We start from the raw sequence: 11,782 nt of genomic DNA on the forward strand, positions 1-11,782 counted from the left end.
TAAATCTCGGTCTCGTCAAAAATAATAGAAATAGGCACTCGTGCAATCTCACAACTGAGAAATGTACAATTCAAAGAAGTTTATCAAGTGAATAATCAATACGAACCGGAACAAAGTGAGTCGATTTTGTCAATCTATCAACAACAACCCAAATTGCATCTTTCTTGCTGGGTGTCAATGGTAAACCGGATACAAAATCCATCGTAACTCTGTCCCATTTCCACTCAGGTATCATGATCGGCTGAAGCAACCCAGATGGTACCTGATGCTCGGCTTTAACTTGCTGACAAATTAAACATTTCGAAACAAAGTCAGAAATGTCTCGTTTCATACCATGCCACCAATAGTGCTGTTTCAGATCGTTATACATTTTCGTACTTCCCGGATGAACTGAAAGTCGGCTATTATGAGCTTCATTCAAAATCACCTGTATTAACTTCGAATTTCTCGGAACACATAATCGATTTCTGAATCTCAAACAATCTTCAGCATCAACTAGAAATTCTGAATCAACATTTAAGTCACACTGAGTTCGTTTTGCAAGTAAATCATTATCGACTTTCTGGGCTTCACAAATCTGTTGAACAAATAACGGTTTTGCTTTCAACTCAGCTACTATCGCACCATCATCAGACATAACCATATGTGCGTTCATTGCACGCAAAGCAAACAGTGATTTTCGACTTAGGGCATCAGCAACAACATTAGCCTTTCCCGGATGATAGTCAATCACAAGCTCGTAATCTTTCAGCAATTCTAATCATCGACGCTGTCTCAAATTCAGATCTTTCTGAGTCATCAAATATTTCAGGCTTTTGTGATCGGAATAAACATGACATCTTTCTCCAAACAGATAGTGACGCCATATTTTTAACGCAAATACAATAGCGGCCAATTCCAGATCATGCGTCAGATAGTTCTTTTCATGCGGCTTTAACTGTCTTGAGGCATAGGCTACAACTTTACCTTCCTGCATCAAAACACAACCCAAACCATTTAAAGATGCATCACTATAGATAACAAACTCTTTACCCGATTCGGGCTAAACTAAGACTGGAGCTTCAGTCAAAAGAACTTTCAACTGATCAAATCTTTTCTGACACCTTTCTGACCACTCGAATTTAACGTCTTTTTGTAGTAGCTTTGTCATCGGGGTCGCAATCATAGAGAACCCTTTCACGAACCGTCTATAATAACCGGCGAGCCCCAGAAAACTTCGAACTTCAGAGACATTTCTCGGAGGTTTCCAATCAAGTATAGCTGAAATTTTACTTGGATCAACCCGAATACCCGATGCTGACATAACATGGCCTAGAAAACTAACTTCACGTAACCAGAACTCGCATTTACTGAACTTTGCATACAACTGTTTATCTCGCAAAGTTTGTAAAACAAGTCTCAGATGTTCAGCATGCTCGGTTTCATCATGAGAGTAGATCAAAATATCATCTATAAATACTACCACAAACCGATCCAGATGCTGTCTAAAAATCCGATTCATCAAATCCATGAAAACAACAGGTGCATTAGTAAGTCCAAAAGGCATAACCAAGAACTCATAATGTCCGTACCTCATTCGGAAAGCAGTCTTTGGCACATCAGAGTCTTTAACTCGCAACTGATAGTAGCCTGACCTCAGATCTATCTTCGAAAACACAGTAGCCCCTTTCAACTGATCGAACAAATCATCAATCTGTGGTAACGGATACTTATTCTTTATAGTCACCTTATTGAGTTACCGGTAATCAATGCACATTCTCATCGTTCCGTCTTTCTTTTTCACAAATAGAACTGGTGCACCCCAAGGAGAGAAACTCGGTCGTGCAAAACCTTTATCAGTCAACTCTTGCAACTGCACTTTCAATTCTTTTAATTCGGTAGGTGCCATACGGTACGGAGCTATCGAGATTGAGTCGCCCCGGTACTAACTCAATACCAAACTCTAGCTCTCGAATAGGTGGCAAACCCGTAATTCTTCGAAACACGCCTAAATACTCACACACTACTGGCACAGATTCAATCTTCTCTTCGGTCACTTTACTATCAAGAACAAATGCAAGGTAAGCTTCACAACCTTTTCTCACATACTTCTGAGCCGACATTGAGGATATTATTGCTGGTAAACCCTTCAGATCATTAGATTCAATCCGAATAATCTCATCATTCTAACACCGTAGATCAATAGTTTTCCATTTGCAGTTTACTATAGCATCATACAGAGTTAACCAATCCATACCCAGAATTATATCAAACTCGTCGAATGGTAACAACATCAAATCAGCTGGAAAACATAAATCTCGAATCATCAACGGACAATTCTTGCACACTTTGTCAACCAAAACACACCGGCCCAGGGGGTTCGATACTTTAATTACAAACTCAGTAGACTCAACAGGCAAAGTCTTACTGAATACTAAAGTCTCACACACATAAGAATGAGTCGAACCAGGATCAATCAATGCAATAACGATAGTATCATAAAGAGTGAAAGTACCAGTAATAACATCTGGAGAAGAAGCCTCCTCCCGAGCACGGATGGCATATGCTCTGGCAGGTGCACGAGCCTCAGATCGAACTGTCATGTCCTTTGTTCCTCTCTGACTGCCACTTACATTACTCAAATGCCTCGACGGTCTACCTCGTACGGGTACATTACTCGGTCTAGTATTCTGCACGGTGTTTTGCTCAGCTACCATCGGACAGTCTCGAATGAAATGATCCTTTGAACCACACTTAAAGCAAGATCGATCATGTAATCTGCAATCTCTAGGATGCCATTTCCCACAATGCTTGCACTCTGATCTATTTTGTTGAACACTACCAACGCTAGCAACTGAAGTAGCTCGTGAACTCACAGGGGTCGATCTCGATCATACTTAGGAAACCTCGCAGTAGCTTTAGATCGGCTATGATCCTCTCTCGATTTTCTTGAAGTCGATCGAACGATTTACTAAATGATCGCTTACGAAATCTCGAGCTTCATAGTCGACTTTCCTCTTCTCTTTCCCGAGCTCTTCACTTTACAAGCTCGCTCAACAAGTACTACGAACTCCTTTATCTCAAGTATGCCCACTAACAGCTTTAATATCTTTATTCACCCATCTTCAAATCTTTTACACATAATAGCTTCAATAAACACACTCTCAAGCATATCTCTGAGTCTCACAAATTTCCGCTCATATTCATCACCGTCATCCGACCTGTTTCAATTCAAGAAATTCCTTACGTTTCGATCAATGAATCTCGGTGATGTATTTCTTACTAACTCACCGAAAGAATTCCTGTGTCACTCGCTCTTTCGAACCACCGATACTAGTGTATTCCACCGTGATATGCAAAGTCCCGTAGCAAAGATATGGCACATTTCAAGCACTCATCGGGGTGCAAGATAACTCATCAAACACTCGAATAGTATTATCAAGCCGTAATTCAGCGCCAAAGATCATCATCATCAGTACCTCTGAACTCTTCGGCCCCGTGTTTTCAAATTTTGTCAACAGGAGGCTTAAGTAATCTCATCGGATCACTTACATGAGGTATAACAGGAATCGAAGATGGATTAGTCGGGGGTGGGGGTTGTTGTGCAACCGGATTAGTTCGGACATATTGAGTAAACCAGTCATTCATCATTTGGTAGAAGGCTTGTTTAGCCTCTCCCTCCTGGTTACTCGAGGTCGGTCGAGAATCTACCGGCTCTGTCCCTTGCGCGGGAGCAGGCGCTATACTCTCAACATCATCGGCTACGGCTCGATCGGGATCCATTACTATACGAAAACACATTTTTAGACATCAGCAGTCATCACACTATCTCGATATAAAAATATGGCATGTATAGCTAGACTTATACATGCTACGTTAGTCCGAGAATCGACTAAACCGTAGCTCTGATACCAATAAAATGTAACACCCCTAACCCGTATCCGTCGCCAAATTAGGGTTACGAGGCATTACCGAACAAACACAACCATTTTTTTTAACCAAACTGATCACAACATGAAAATTTAATTACTTTCGCATAGCTATTATAATTTACAATCAAAATGTAATTAATATCGTGCTCAACCTATACATGCCATAAGATTGAGTTCAAACATTTAACAAAATACCAAAAGAAGTCGATAGTGTGATGGACTATGCTGATGATCCCCGAGCTCGTAACGCGTCTCCAAAATCTAAAAAAAAAACAAATGGATAGAAAACAAACAAAGTAAGCTTTTATAGCTTAGTAAGTCTATAGCATAACAACAAAAATATATATATTAACAAATACTTATAGACAAATGCATACATATTTATCAACAATTAAAAACCGAATGTATATACACTTTATTACTTGCATACTTTCGAATTCACATATGTACTTATCATGTGCATAAAATTGATCATACACATGTATATATATATATATATATATACCAATCACATATTATATTCACTTATATATATATAGACTCATTATGAATTAATACCGAGTACATCGCTAATACATACATTCAATATATATATATATATATACATATTCATCATATACAAATTAATGAGTACATTTATATATATATATATATCCCAATTGCATCCATAAATAATTATCAAACACATAGGCTCCATGTATATATTTAACAACTGCATATCCCCATGTGCATTTATAAATTCAACAACCGCATATACCTGATATACATATGCCTTTATCATTTGTATACACCAAATGCATACAATTATGTTTAATCAAATGCAAAAACCGGAATGTAGATGTATACTCACCAAGCATATAAAAACCTAATATTTATGTATACATCGATTTCATATAACCAAAATCATAGATATATCAATTGCATATTCTCACATAGTTTAAATAGATTCACCGGCACTTAGCCTGCTAGGTTTTAAAACCTGATTCGATACACCGGCTTATAGCCTGCTAGACCTATAGTCCGAAATGTATCACCGGCATTAAGCCTGCTAGACGTAAAGTCTGAATTAATTCACCGGCATTAAGCCTGCTAGGCATATAGCCTGAATTATATCACCGGCATCCAGCCTGCTAGACAATAAGTCTGATTTACATTCGATCACTTTATATTAGTCATTCAAACTAACAACCTCATATATTCATTTCCATTCAAGACTTTTGCATGAATAAATTCACATAATCGAAACTTTCTTAAACATATATAAGTTCCATACCTAAATTCATTTCAAGAACATATACGCATATACTTGATTCATCACATTTCATAATATCTTACATATATCCTACCTAAATTCGGATTAAGTACCTATTCATGTATGTAAACATATCCAATCAAATATTGCATATACATATATTTTCATCTCACACATAAACATACTTTTCAATACCACATATATACTCATGAATTACATGTCTTAAATTAATTCCAAAGGTTTTTACACGTATATACATATATAATGACATATCTAAATTCAATACACAACACATGCACGTATTTTTTGCATGCTTATTCAATCTATATATATATATACAATTATAACATACATATCACAAATCAAATCCAAGAGTTTATATATATATATATATATACTTTTATAATCATTCGAACCCTTTTATATATATACATATACCTTATACATATCTTTGATTAATCTAATAATTTATACATGTATATACTTATATACCTTCATACTTTAACTAAATTCAAATGACTATATAAGTATATACCTATGATTCAACATGTAACAATAATGCATATAATTCACTCATACTTTTAATTATTTCAACCAACATATTTTCAATTATAATTCATCAAAATACAGCACATATACATACCTATATACTGATTTTTATGACATTAAATAGCTAATAGACTTACCTCGGATATCCGCAGACTCGATCGACTATTCGATTACTTTCGACTTTCCCCGATCTAATTCTGTTTTCTTCAGTTCGCAATCTAAACATATTTAAATTTAACCCTCTTATTCATCAAATCATTCAATTTTATCCAAAAACACATAAATGGGAAAATTACCATTTTGCCCCAGACATTTTACACTTTTTGCAATTTAGTCCCTATTGCGTAAAACACAAATTACACAAAATCTCACAACACCATAGCTAGGCCGAATCTTCATTGTATTCATACAAGTCCATGTATTTCATTTATTTTCCATTTTATTCCCTCAAAAATTTATTTTCACAATTTAGCCCTAAATACTCAAATTCATCAAAAATCCCAAGACAAAACATGTTAATCTAAGACATATCTTCCATTATTCATCATCAAACATCACAAAACACAAATATTCATCAATGGCACATTTCAAAATCATCAACAATTCACAAAATTAATACATGGGTTCAAGTATTCAAAGCAACAATCTCAAAACGTAAAATTATCAAAACCAAAACAATTTCATACCTTAATCAAGCTAGCAAAGTGTGAAACCCTAAATGCCATGGATGTTTTCTTTCTTTGCAACATTCGCCAACAAAAGAGATGATAATGGCTTGTTTATGTTTTGTTTTATTATACTATACATTATTTATTAATTTACTTATTTAACCTTTAATAATTAATAAACAAAACATATATAATAAGGTTATATTAGTCCTTTGCCACCCACTAACTTACATAGTGGACTATTTGCATTATAAAACCTCTAAGTTATAAAGACAACAACAATTAGGTGCTTTTATAATTAACCCTAAATTTTCATTTTACGCGATTAAGCCCTTTTATTAAATCGGACACTTAAACGATTTAAATTAAAACACGAAAATTTCACACAATCACATACACACAAAATAAACACACATAATAATATTAATAATATTTTTCTAATTCGGATTTGTGGTCCCGAAACCACTGTTCCGATTAGGGTCAAAACCGGGTTGTTACAGAGGTCCTACATTTGTTGCGAATTCTGACCTACAGCTTGTGTGAGTAGCATCATGTAGCTTACATTCGGACCCACCGCTCGTGTGAGCAGACCCATTTCACAGCTCGTGTGAGCAACGATGTAAAGGAAATGTTACGATTATATGTAAAGACACACTATGTGTGAGATTTTTTGAGTATCCGATGTAATTCTAGATTGTTCAATGGGTATGAAAAGGAAATGAAATGGTAAGTATTCAAATAAAATGAATCGTGAAATTATAAAAAAAAGGGATTTATGAACTAAATGATGTGATTACATATATAAGTCTACTTATTTTATGGATGAATGCATTTATATCATGGACAAATGCACTAACTTTTGAATTGATGATGTTATTTAGGCTTATACTAAGGTTTTGGAATGAAATGGTAAGTAAGTAAATGGAATGATTTATAATCTTATGAAAAGGTTGATGAATATGTGATGTATCTTATGAAATCAACTTATGTTATAAATGAACTTATACGAGATGTTGATGCACTTACTAATTTGTGAGTTTGATGGTGTTTCAATAGGCTTGTACTAAACTTAGGTAATGGTTTATGCTTAATCTATGAACTGTATTAATGAAGTGGTAAGTTATGTTTAAGTTTATATGAGCTTATTAAGCACTTGTTGCTTACGTATTTTTCTTCCTATATTTTATATATTATCGAAAGCTCGATCGACTGGAAGCTCGTTGGAGACCTATCACACTATCCAGTAGTCAATTCGATAGTTTTTTACCATTATGGTCAAGGTTAATAATGGCATGTATAGGGTGATTTGTAATGGTATTTTGGTGTATGTGTTAGTGGAGTTATGGCATGTATAAGCTTTGGAAAGCTATGCTGGTTTGGTACACTTTGATTCCTTACCAAGTTATGTTGTTTTGGTTACTTAAAAGTGTTTGTTTATAAGGTTCTCTTGGCATGTTGATGATGATTTGAAAATGATTACTTGCGACATATTTTAGAAACTAGTTTTATTATGTATGGAAATGGTAATATGAACATGTGTAGGTTACCTTGTAATGGTGTCTAGTAATTGTGTAAATGGTAATATGGAATGTTTATGCTTGAAGTTATGTATGGATATTGGACTTGTAATACTTGTTAAGTTAAATCCCTTTGATCACTTTTAGGTAATTAATGTGCATGGCCTTTTGGCATGTTGATTTTGGCTTAGAAGTGGTCATTCATGATGTGTTTTAGTCACATAACGGAATTAGGTCTCTATGCATAGAATGAAGCAATGTTAACATCTTTAGGTAAATGATATTTAGATGCAAATTGTGGTGCCTTTGAATGACATATTGGTTAGGTGACTTATGATGCTTGAAATGATATGTTTATGCAAGTTTGAATGGTGTTTGAACCCCTTGAATGTGTGTTTAAGTGGTTTGAAAAGTTATGCATGAAATGGTTTTGAAATGGTTTGATTTTAGGTACATTTTGGGTACACCGACTTGGGATACGAGCATGTGATACAGCCATGTGAGGTACACGGCCTGGCGACATGGTCGTGTGTCATTTGAGGATTTCATAGGGTTCAAGTCAGTGAGTTACACAGCCTAACATGCGGCCTGGCACACGAGTGTGTGGGGCAACTCAGAGAGTTACACGGCATGGCACACAAGTGTGTGAAATGGCCATGTGACCCTGCTCAATGAGTTACACGGGTGAGGACACGGGCTGGGACACAGCCGTATGTCCCTATTTTAAAACTTACACAGCCTAGAGCCATGTCATACGGTCTGGCCTCACAGTCGTGTGACCCCTGCTTTCAAATTTTGTGACTTTTTCCTAAACTTTCCATTTTGTTTCAAATTAGTCCCAAATTGCTCCTGAGCTATTTTTATGGCCTCAAGGGCCCGATTTAGGGACAATATGCATATGAACGAATGATTTATGATTTTATTAATATGTTAAATGATATGATGTTTAAATGTTTCTGATTGTATGATAAGACTCTATAACCCTAATTCGATGACGGAGATGGGTTAGGGGTGTTACATGAACCTTAAACCCCGAATAAGATTCAAAATTTTGGGTTCAAGTTTGGGTTCGAGGTTCGGGGTTTGAGTTTGGGATTCGAGGTCTAGGGTTTAATGTTTAGGGTTCAAGGTTTGAGGTTTAGGGTAAAAGACACCAAAATTGTGTGTCAATGACATAGAAAAAATTGTTGAAATATCATTAAATAATTAGAAAGGGACCATGAATGATATGGTGGGAATGATCCATAAAATAATTCTCTATATTATACTTATAAACTTCCAAAACGAATGGACAATTATTTTAGATAGATTAAATATGTAACACGCCAAACCCGGCCCTTTAATAAGATCCGAGTATGATGTGTCACTACTTAAAAATTAAACTAATCTTCAACATATTCTGGTAAAAGCTTTATAAAACTTAGAGTTATGGATAACAAACCTATGACAATTGGTGTTTTACTAGAGTTTGAATGAAACCATTAATAGATTAAAAATAACGTATAAGTCATATGACGTATAAGTATAATAACTTCATTAAACATAATATAATACTTTAAATTCAAATTATGATACTTCATAAAGATCTCTTAAAACAAAGTTTTAACAAAACAGAAGTTTTTTGTACATATTATTTCCAAAAATACATTTACATGTCACCCCCACGAGTCATGCATGATACAGAAGAAAACAGTTGTCTCACAATATTAGCTGCACTCCGGCGTAGTTCGTCTAACAAATTCTTCCTTCAGTTAGCAAGCCTAAGAAGGAAAAGGTAATAGAGTAAGTTCATATGAACTTAGTGAGTTATAAAGAAATCATAAATAATATTACTGATAGTACAACTGAACCTTTCAAATGGGGGTTTACACATTTTCACATAGTACGCCCAATGGCGTATACATAACTCAGACAGACCTAGTACGCCAACTTGCTTATCACTTGGGCGTATATTGTACGCCAACTTAACACAACTCATACAATCCATCTTCATGCTAGCCACGTACCCAGATTTTTAGAGTCAAATATATATTATACAGTCTCATTCATATACATTCTCCCCCTTAACTCCTCATATCATTTTCATTCAAAATAGTATGTTTTATCGTGACCTTCTAATCCGATTTGCAATATATCTGCCCTACCGGAGGCTACACAAACATATCTCCTCATCTCCATCACCACATATCAGATCATGTCATATCATACATATCAAAAGCATATGGTAGTGGCTTAAACATGAAGAATAACTCATACTTCATATCACAAACATACTGAACTCATACTGACGACTTTGAACAACCATTATCCATACATACACTTTTTATCCTTTACAGAGAAAGAATATTTACCTTACATAAACTATAAAATAAAGAAACCACAAAACATGGAAGTAAGAAGGAACTCACCAAAAACTCTAGCAAAATCTACAAAGCAGGTCATTTGCCTTTATCACTTGGACCTTCAGTAGCTTCTTGAGTTCAAATAAAGATAATTAAACATATCAAATCACTAATCTATCAAATCTAAACATGCATGCAAGAATCAACAACACTTAATCCAGAATCAGGAAGTTTCCTTCCTCACACACCATTCTAACATCCATGCATGCAAAACGAAAAACACATAAATGAATTTGAAGATAACTGAATAAATCATGAAGGAAGATCATGAATTTGTAACTAGAAAATAAACCACGAAATGTCTGGCCATATTTTTCGAAAATAAACCTAAAGGAAGATCATGAATTTGCAACCAGAAAAAAAGAACAAATCAAAGGTACTGGCAAAAGTTCTTCATTTTTATTTAAATAATGGAAAATAAGAAGATGAGTGTTAAAAGTCCAATGGGCGCCATTTTCAACCCTCCCGATATCCAACTCATGGTAAAACTTGAAGAGAAACCATTTCTCTCCCAGATTTGATATCATAACGCCTCCCAAAGGATGCTAAATATTGGCCATAGTATTCCTCATTGCCTGGAAATTAATCACACTTGCTGTTAAAAAATAGCCCACAAGAAAAAATTCATACTTATGACTGACAGGATCCCCATCTTCATGTATACTCCAAGCTTCCTCTTCATTGTCCTCTATTTGTAGATCTTCCATACCCTTTTCCATTCTCGAAAAGTAGTAAAAATGAAAGGATCTAAAAAAACTACAAATGGAGAAAATTGATTTACTAAATGAAAGAAACAACAATACAAATCAAGATTATAATAAGAAAAGACTACGCATGCCAAAACGGCAGACAAAGCAAAGTGTGCTAACCAACAGACATTTTCAAAATCTTTTAATGGAATACTTATTTTCAGTTAATATCTCAATTAAATATTATATTTTATTAAAGACTATTGATTATTAAATTATTTTCATTATATCAAGGCAATTAAAAAACTATAACTTTTTTTATCAAAAACTAAATTGAGGAAGTGACCGAGGGCGGTAGCTTTATCGAAGAAACTATCTTGCTTGTAACATGCTATGTAAAAATAAAATTTCGGTAATAAAAATATATCGCAAAGAAAAGAGAAATAAAAATAAAGAACACACAGATTTTTACGTGGAAACCCTTTCGGGAAAAAACTATGGGCAGAGGAGAAGAAAATTCACTATGTCGAATTCGAATAATTACAAGAGGAGTAGACTATGTCTATTTATAGGCTTGTAAAACCATATTCTAATAAGAGTTGAGTAAGATTGAAACACCTTATTCTAATCAATATCAAATAGATGGAGTTTAATAAGGTTTAAAAAACCTTATTCTAAAATAAAATAAAAGAAGTGTAGTTCTATAAGGATTTTACTTTTATTTTGTTTTACCATTGTATTTTATTTAAATAAGGATTCGGGTCACTTAATTCTAACAATTTCCACCTTGACAC

The 11,782-nt window shown here is 34.6% G+C and overlaps 1 long non-coding RNA gene across 1 annotated transcript; it reads right to left on the reverse strand.

The window, feature by feature from the left end:
- Nucleotides 1–3,983: 3,983 nt before the first annotated feature.
- On the reverse strand, nucleotides 3,984–5,913 carry LOC128042897 (uncharacterized). Its single transcript, XR_008198425.1, has 2 exons — nucleotides 5,850–5,913; nucleotides 3,984–4,172 (listed from the first exon to the last, which is right to left on the reverse strand). It is a non-coding gene; the product is annotated as an uncharacterized LOC128042897 (long non-coding RNA).
- Nucleotides 5,914–11,782: the final 5,869 nt, after the last annotated feature.

Source organism: Gossypium raimondii, chromosome 8, assembly GCF_025698545.1.
Source record: "Gossypium raimondii isolate GPD5lz chromosome 8, ASM2569854v1, whole genome shotgun sequence".
In the NCBI taxonomy this organism is placed as follows: Eukaryota; Viridiplantae; Streptophyta; class Magnoliopsida; order Malvales; family Malvaceae; genus Gossypium; species Gossypium raimondii.